The sequence below is a fragment of the Halyomorpha halys genome, unplaced genomic scaffold (assembly GCF_000696795.3).
Source record: "Halyomorpha halys isolate HHAL.00 unplaced genomic scaffold, Hhal_1.1 Scaffold91.1, whole genome shotgun sequence".
Classification (NCBI taxonomy): Eukaryota; Metazoa; Arthropoda; class Insecta; order Hemiptera; family Pentatomidae; genus Halyomorpha; species Halyomorpha halys.
Genome location: NW_027110755.1, coordinates 2459250 through 2468035, shown reverse-complemented (window position 1 = coordinate 2468035; position 8786 = coordinate 2459250). Strand labels below are relative to the sequence as shown.

Below are 8786 nucleotides of genomic sequence, written 5' to 3'. Positions count from 1 at the left end.
AGAGAGAGAGAGAGAGAGAGAGAGAGAGAGAGAGAGAGAGAGAGAGAGAGAGAGTCTCAAAAATCTCTTGAGAATCTTCCATGAAAAAAGCTTCAATTTTAAATTGCAAAATTAAAATTTTTTTTCTAGATTTTGCCATATAAAATATTCTGTATAGGCGAGAGAATCTCAAAGCATATCATCAATAACATTAAAACATTACAATTTTTTTTTTTTTAGTTTTAAAACAATCTTATTTAATTTTTCAAAATCTATCTTTAATTTACATGATATTTTTCCAAAACCCTTGAAGGAAAAACATTTTGTTTGTATACACTCTTCATTCTCCAAGAGGCCCATCAATTTTCAAGACACATTTTTTGAGAAGTCTAGTATACTCTCAAAAACACACCAACCTATTAAAAACTAATATTTACCAATTTTCTCCCCAACCAGCTATATACAATTTTCACAAATATTAATTTATTACCTCGAGATTATCAGACATTGATAAGAAACTTTTTTCTTCACCCATGTTTCAAATTAAAGTGTTCACTTTTATTATTAAATGAAATTTCCAGTCAATCAATTAAAACAATGAAATATACCCACTTTCACAAACAATACTGATTTCGACAACATAAACACTATTAGTGCCAATTGATAATTATTTATTGTTTAACGAGGCCTCCAGTAATGTACATCGTTAGGAATGGATCGGATTTTGAATTAGTAACAGATATTGAACAACATTAGTGAAGCAGTAAGCGCATCAATTGGATTCATTACTGATATCTTGGTGCAATTGGTATTGATAATAGACTACCATATCCAACTAAAGAATTTATTTCAATTTAGAGTCTTGAATGCTTAACCTATAATAAAATTATTATTCGATTTAAAAAATATTTCACATAATGTATTGCCTCTCTTTGAGGAAAACATGATAAAAAAAACCTAGTAAAAAGTTGTTATAATAAACCTTAGAAAATGATACCAGGGTCTTGTTTAATCTGCTAATAGATAAAATAAAATATTAGGCAATTGTCTTGAATCATAAGAAAATGAAAAATAGAGTCTCTCAGAATGTGCAATCAACAATAACGAAAAATAAGATGAAAATATGGGAATTGCAAATTAAAGAAATGCTACTGAAAAGTCAAGCAGGTGCTATGAAAATAGGAATCTATTAATTAAAATATCTTTAACTTATTTAAAACCAACCTCAAAGAATAACTTTCTTGGTTTTATGTCCAATGTTTTGGTTAAAAACTCAGTCACCTCCAGTTTTGTTTTGTAAATAACTTATCAAATGTTAAAATTTTGTACCATTAATTATATATTGGCTAAATAAAATTAGCAACATCAGTATTTTATTATCAGTGTTTAAAATGGTTCTTCTGAGCTCCTGGAAGATATTGCAAAATGAACCCGGTCAATTTAGCGGACTCATTAATACCACGTTAAGAAATTTCGAAATGCTTTGATTGGTTAAAAAATATAATAACTTTTATTCGTCCCTAAGCTTAGCACAGGAGGTGGCTTTCTTTCAGGTTACCAACCATTGGATAGCAGACTGAAAACGTCAAGATTCATTCCGTGGGTTCACCGTTCGTTGCACCTTGGAAACCCAGCATCAACTTCCTCGGCCACCAATGTGGTCATCTCAGGAGATAATAGAATGAAGGCTTTGACAAGAGAAATGTGGTTAATTTAAATAAGACATACATTTTTTTTCTAATTACTTTTTTTTTGCAACTAAACAAACAAAAAAAAAATCGTCATCCATATATCCGATAGATGTTTCATTAAATTTAGAAAACTTTTATAAATACTTTGCTATCCAAACGTTGTACCGAATAATTGATACAATGTTTGAGTATAGATACTTAATTATACACCGGAATACCAACTCTTCAGCTGAGCGGGGACACTAACACAGAGCAGAAAGTGACAGACAGTCAGATAGGATATGTATTATAGAGCACAACCCGGTGGGGTTATACAATCATCCTTCCTCCAGGTCAATGATGCATGTTCATTTAAGGCCCAGCCAAATTAGTCACTCTCAGGTTCTGTGGGTTCCACTAGTTTGAAAAATCATTAAACTAATATTTTATTCATAATCACTTTATAAATGAGTAACTAATGTGTGTTTAAACGTATTAATATACATAAATATTAGGAAATAAGTAATACAATTATTCTCAATACTACTTTAAAATTAAGTAAGAACATTATCAAGTAGTAAAATTAAGGAACAGCACTTTGAGGTTTTTGAGAATAAAGGATTGCGAAAAAGGATGATTCAACTGAATCTGAGAATATTGAAGATTATACAACGCTAGAATTGTAGAATTGAAATGGGAACTGAGCTCCCTAAATTTAATTCAGGTGATAACATAGTATCGTGTAATTTTGTCAGTATTAGCAACCAATGCATCCTTAAAATGATTATAAACACTAAATCTACGTGTTGACGTCCGAGGAAAATACAGAAGCGTAGGTGGGCGGATTGGGTCAAGACTGATCATGTAGATTTGGGCTTGGGCATGAAAGATAGTATGGGTATAGCGATAGCGATATCGCACCTTTTATTAGGAGTATTCATATTTCTGTAATATGTAATAGACTATCGTAACTCTTCAAAATAATATTCTATAAATAAGTATGATAATTTAATTTATGAAAAAATTGCTTGTATCAATATGATGAAATAAAAATTTAATTTTTGTAATATTGTTTTAATTTTATATATCACATGTGCATATCTAAAACAAAAATTTCTTAGTGCAATAAGTATTTCGTTGAAATTTTGAAACTAATTCATTTAAATGGTAACATGATAGATTCCTGGAGAGGCAGTTTAATAAAGGGATTTTTGACAATACAATACAAGGAAAGAGTAAATCATGAGCTTGATCATTTCCCATTCAATTAATTAATTTACTTCCGTCCTGGTACATTTGATATTCCTGATATTGGTACATTTTAAATATTATTTTTATTTATTAGTATTTATTAATATATCGAAGTTTGACTTATCCGTTCCATGTTTATTTTTAGTTTTTGCAAAACCTAAGACCTAAAATTTTCGGGTTCAAATCCTGTTTGTCTTATACAGTGGCAGACACCGTTGACCATGATCTTAATTCCATGTAAAATAGTGGAATTCCATATTTGAAGATTATTAGGTGACCGTATGAGATGATTGTATGAAGACCGGGTGGCGGTCTGACATACGGGGGGAGTGAGTTACCTAGAAGTAACCAACCTATTCTAACCAAGGTGGTGGGTTGAAAAAGTTTTTATTTCGAGACCACCATCGATATATTAGTCGACCTTTTAGGCGGCGGGAACCGGCGTCGCTACAGTCGTGAGGCAGTCGCTAAGCTTCCTCAGCTACGAACGTCCAATAATAGTACAAAAATATTGGAAAAACTATTTATTATTACCAGCGTTTCGCTCCACTTTAGAAGGCTTCGTCAGGGCTGACCCCAGAAAGGAGAGAGAACCAGCACTGACCCTCCTTTCTGGGGTCAGCCCTGACGAAACCCTGCAGAGTGGGACGAAACGCTGGTTACCGATAAATAATTTTGTCTGCTAGTTGTGTAACTTCCTTGACCACCACCCGGACCATCTTCCCATAAGTATAATTGCAGTTTCCACTGGTCTAAGCTGCAAAACATCAGTAAGTTAAACCGACATTAAGTTTTTTAAATAGTTAAAACCAAATAGTTTCTTTAAAAATCGGAATCTCTTCACACTTGCTATTATTTCAGTTATATTGTTCTTTGATCCCTCTTAAACTGATATTCAATTTTTTTCTCTTATAATTATATTTGAGATCCCATTATCATCTTCGAGTTCATGTCTATATCGTCGATAATGTTGTAATTTCATATAATTCAGCACAACAGAGTTTCTACATTATTCAGCCAAACTGTATTTAGAAAAATAATAATAATTAAATTTATTTTAAACCTCAAAATCATTTGAGAAACCATAAATAACAGAGAAATGATAAACTGCTTCCTAATCAATAACGGGTGTGATATAACATTATTAGGTGATATGACCGTGACTTGCTATGAATTAGACTTAAAAAAAACATTCACATGGATCCTAATGTTCCTGCAAAGAAATAGAATAAATTGACAAAAAAATGATTCAGTCTCAATTACATATAAAAATTAATTTTGAAATGTTTCAAGTTTCATAGCATGATATCCTATTAAATGCTCTGACGCCTCAAGTATTTACCTTACTACCATACGCAGTAAATGAAACACAAATCACCAACACCGATGTACTGACTAACTAAATTATTAATGGGACACGGAGAGACGAGAAGTTTCCTACATAAATTCATACTAATTGACAGCAATGCAACAGAGCCGAGACAGACAAATACCCATCTACTTAACGACAGCAAACGCCTGAATTCAATAAAACAAATGAGTCAATTAGTTTGGAAACCGGCTCCATCAACTTTTTTGTAAATTGTTTTTATTATTCACTACTTATCAATTCCCCACGTCATATAGTAAAGTCTAATTGTCGATAAGAGTTTCTATCCACAAAAAAGTTCTTAGTGGTCAGATGAAAAATTAGGTTTGATAATAGTTTTTTTATGTAAAGCAAATGAATACTGTAAAGTTACGGTCTACTGTAACACTATATTTATTAGATTTCTTAAATAAAAAAAAAAATAGTTTTTTTTTTAATTTTAAGTCCTTGTCTTGTCTTTTTACTATAATAATATTAGGTTTGCCTTATAACAAATGTTCTAATGGTCACATTAGTATGTATGTAATTTGTTAACATTTTTATTTTTCGAGGATTAGAGGACCTAATTCTGTTGATATGGGATCGTCAAATGATCAAAAATCTTTGATAAATTAGTTGGTAACAGCAAACTCCTATACATTATTAGATTAAAATGAGAGACCCGGAGCACTTTGATTATCTGCATATACATACACTACTAGAGGGGCCTCGTACCATAAGACTGAGAATTCAAAAAAGACCTATTTTAAAATGTTGGGATAATATATACAACAACCTTTTTTTGAAAACAACATATTCATTCCAAGGTAAATTAGGCAAAGAAAAAAATTGAGATATATTTTATACCTATAGGTTGGCTAAGGATGGGCCACGTAAATGATTCGGTAGCACATATTTTTGGAGAATTTATTGTTACCTCAACTAATCTTATAATGTTAGCTTAAAGGTTTTAAAAGGTAAATAAATAAATAAAGTGTCTCATAATACATTTTAATATAAAATCTAATTTGACTTGATTGATGATTATTTATTTCTTTAAATCAACTTAGGGACGACGATGTGAATTCCGGACTTTTCATAGTTTGGGCACATCCATCTCCATAGAGTGGGAAGGAACTCTTAATTAGAGAGATGCGGTTGAGTGTGATCTTGACCAAATAATCTTCTTACACAACCGTTGGTCTAGAAACTGTATTTACTTACCAAGTACTGAATCAACGACCCATCAAAAGTTGTATTTTAATTTTTTGCAATTAAATTATATTTGACTGAATTGTTAAAAAAATATATATATGTAAAAAAAAAATTATTTTTTTTTAATTGAGAGTTCCTCTTTAATTTTTTTTTTAAATAAATAAAATCAAATAATACAGTTCCAAATAGTGTGACCCGGAGAAGATATTAAATCACAAATAAATCCTTCCAGTTAATATATACGCATCAATGAAATATGAGTTTTGCAATTATTAAAATTGACTAAAGATATAAAGAGAAGCGAAGAAGAAAACTAAAGGAAGTTTAAACGGATTTAAGGTGAGTTTCAAAAGAGTTTAAGGAAGAAAATAAAAGGATCTCTTTATAAATAGATGAGGGATCTGAAGAGGGACGGCTCTTCCCTCAGTTGCCAGTTTCGCTAAATAACCGTCGAGAGAGAGTTAAAAATTCACGGGAACCAGGCTTAAAATGGGATCATGAAAGATGTGAGGCCGTTCAACAAGTTCATGAAATATTGTCCAAGCCAAAGGGTGTCTGTCGTCTATGTCCGTATCGTCTCCGATCCCACCCGATCCTTAGGTTCTACCTCCTATTTATTCATTGTTTAGGTAGAAATTTCATTCCGAATACGCCAATTTGATTGTGGTTGGCATGTAATGGCCTTTCATAAACAGGACCTTTTTACTATGAAATGTTCATTTGAATGTCAGTCTGATTTTCTACTCGGTATTTATGTTTTTCTGCAATGGAAAAAACAAGTAAAACGTTATGATGAAAAGAAAATTATTTTCGCTTAGCTACAAAAACAGGTATATATTGTTAGGAAAACGACATATCACTGCAATTATTGGAAAATTACACAGAAAATAAAACAGAAATATACAAATGGGCAATAACATTTATCTGAAAATGATTTTAAATAATTAAAATACTTGAAAAAATATATACAAACATTTTCAAACTAATATATAATGAAAAGTAAACTTTCCAGAAATGATTTTGAATTATTTAATCAAAATCTTCCATTCAACTTGAGCCCCCCAAAAATTTTTTTTAGTAGACACGTCTTAAGTTCACAATTTTTTTACCACACAAAGCAAAAGTAACCTTCCTCATTCAAATTTTCTCCCTTAATATATATTTATATAATATTACGAATTTATTTTGTGAAATTTTAAATTGGGTATTCATATAGGTTTATTATTAACTAATATTTTAGTTGACTACTACTATTATCAAAGTAAAACATTAAATCAATTTCGTCATTTTTTGCCTTTACTTTGTTTTCTAAGAATCTAGGCACAACAATACCAATCTCATTCACTCTACGCTTTGCTTCGCCTTCTTGCCATAAATAAAAAGTTTATCTGTTTATTTCAACTCAAGAATCGTTGAGCTCAAAACAAGTTCAGGTCCAAATATGTGACTGTTTACGAAAAAAAAATCTGCTATTAAGAAAAACGATTCGATAAAAAAAATCGGTTGAAAACTACTAAATTCAAGAAATATTGATTTTAAAAAAATTAAATCTTTCTAATATTAGTGAAGATAAAGCGAGTATTGGTGTTAGCAGGCAAAGTTGTGCGAGTAGAACACACCTGATTCTATTGAGAGTATTTAAACTGAAATACAAATCTATTTCAATAAGTTCAATCTGTAACTATACAGTATTTATAAAAATTGAGAACATTTAAAAAAAAGTGTAAACTAAATAATAAGTCAATGAATTAATAAAATAATAATGTATACATAAGATACTAACAAAATCTGAAAACGATCCAGATCATCAGAAGATAATTTATTAACCAATAAATGTACAAAGAGAGACTCAAACCTTCTTAGATACCCAGAAATTTTATTGTTTTCAAAACCGCTGAAGAAATACGTCTCTAAAGTACATAGCTTTCCAATTAATTCATTTTTTTTTCTCTTCAAAATTCTTTTTTTTCTTTACAAAGAGTTTCTTTGAAATTATACCTTTTCTCTAAATTCCTATTGGGTGCATAATTTACTTTATTTTAAGATTATCCATTTTCCGTTTCAGAATAAAATTTATAGGATAAGTCATATTTGAGATAAAGCCGTATTCTCCCGTAGTTCAAAGAAAATAGTAGATGAAATTTGAGATTTTCCAAAAATGGATTAACAGTTTTATGTATTATGCCGTATTTTTTACTGATTTGAATAGACTCTTTAATATACTTACTAATGAAAAAGTACTAGGAGAAAGAAGTGATACTGTCTTAAGATGAACACAAATTTTATCATGTAGCTTCACCCTTATAATATTTCAAAGGTTATAAGGGCAGCCGGTAAAGTACATACGGTGATGTTTCCTCAGACTATGACGGTGTTGTGTCAATAGGTAATAAATAATTAATATTAATAATTGAGGAAACATTAGATATTATAGGTGTATCCTTTTCTATGAACAAAAATAATATAGGGATCCAGACTGTTCAGCCTTAGAGAATTCTACTATTAACAAATGCATTGTTGGTTATTTTGGTTTATCATTAAATTTGCTTTTGTCATAAAATCGTAAATTTTTTTCAGGTTTTTAGATTGCTTTAATCACAAAATGAATTCATGACTTGTCTTGGCGTCTGACTAAACCGAAAGGCTTTTTCTAGAACCCTCTGATTAGAAATTCCATGTTCCTCCACTCCGTGATGAACAGCCACTGCCACTCTTGGAAGGACTAAATCCTCCCAAAAGGACAGTAAGGAAGACAGAGCGGAGATTGACAGCGGAGAAGAAAAAGGCCGATTGGTGGCATTAAAGAGGAGTCAAAGCAATCCAGGCCACCGGAGAAGGCTCTTTGTTAGGAGTTTTACGCCGCCTTTGGGGGCGCTTTTACTGGCGAGTCATGCATTATGCCCCAGCCACCATAAAGCCAGGGCCGGCCATAAAACAGGGCCCACGACCGCAAGCTCCCCACCATCGCAAGGCACCACCAATTGAATTGCCAGACAATTTAGCTCCGACCCCTAACCTCCCTCGGCCAGGGACAACAAGCTTATTTTTTGTTGCCACTTACAACTGGAGTAAAGCTACTTTATTACTATCTGCCTTCCTGTAAGAAGGACACCAATTCCCTCGGCTACATGTTCTTACAAGAATTAAAGTTTTTATTGTATCATAAATGGGAGGGAGTATTAGCTAAACTCCTAGTCGAAATATCTGTGGTATTTTCACCAATATTCGTAATCACTGTATCTGGATACAATCATAAAACAGCAAATATCACTTAATTAATACCTTTTATTTAAACGATCCATAAATATAAATCCTTCATGGTT

At 31.4% G+C, this 8786-nt stretch overlaps 1 long non-coding RNA gene across 1 annotated transcript in view; it reads right to left on the bottom strand.

The window, feature by feature from the left end:
• Window positions 1-1884: 1884 nt before the first annotated feature.
• LOC106677196 (uncharacterized) overlaps window positions 1885-8786 on the bottom strand; it is a 41810-nt gene continuing 34908 nt past the window's right edge. The window contains exon 7 of the long non-coding RNA XR_001342559.2: window positions 1885-2054. This is a non-coding gene — a long non-coding RNA (uncharacterized lncRNA). The remainder of the gene's footprint in view (window positions 2055-8786) is intronic.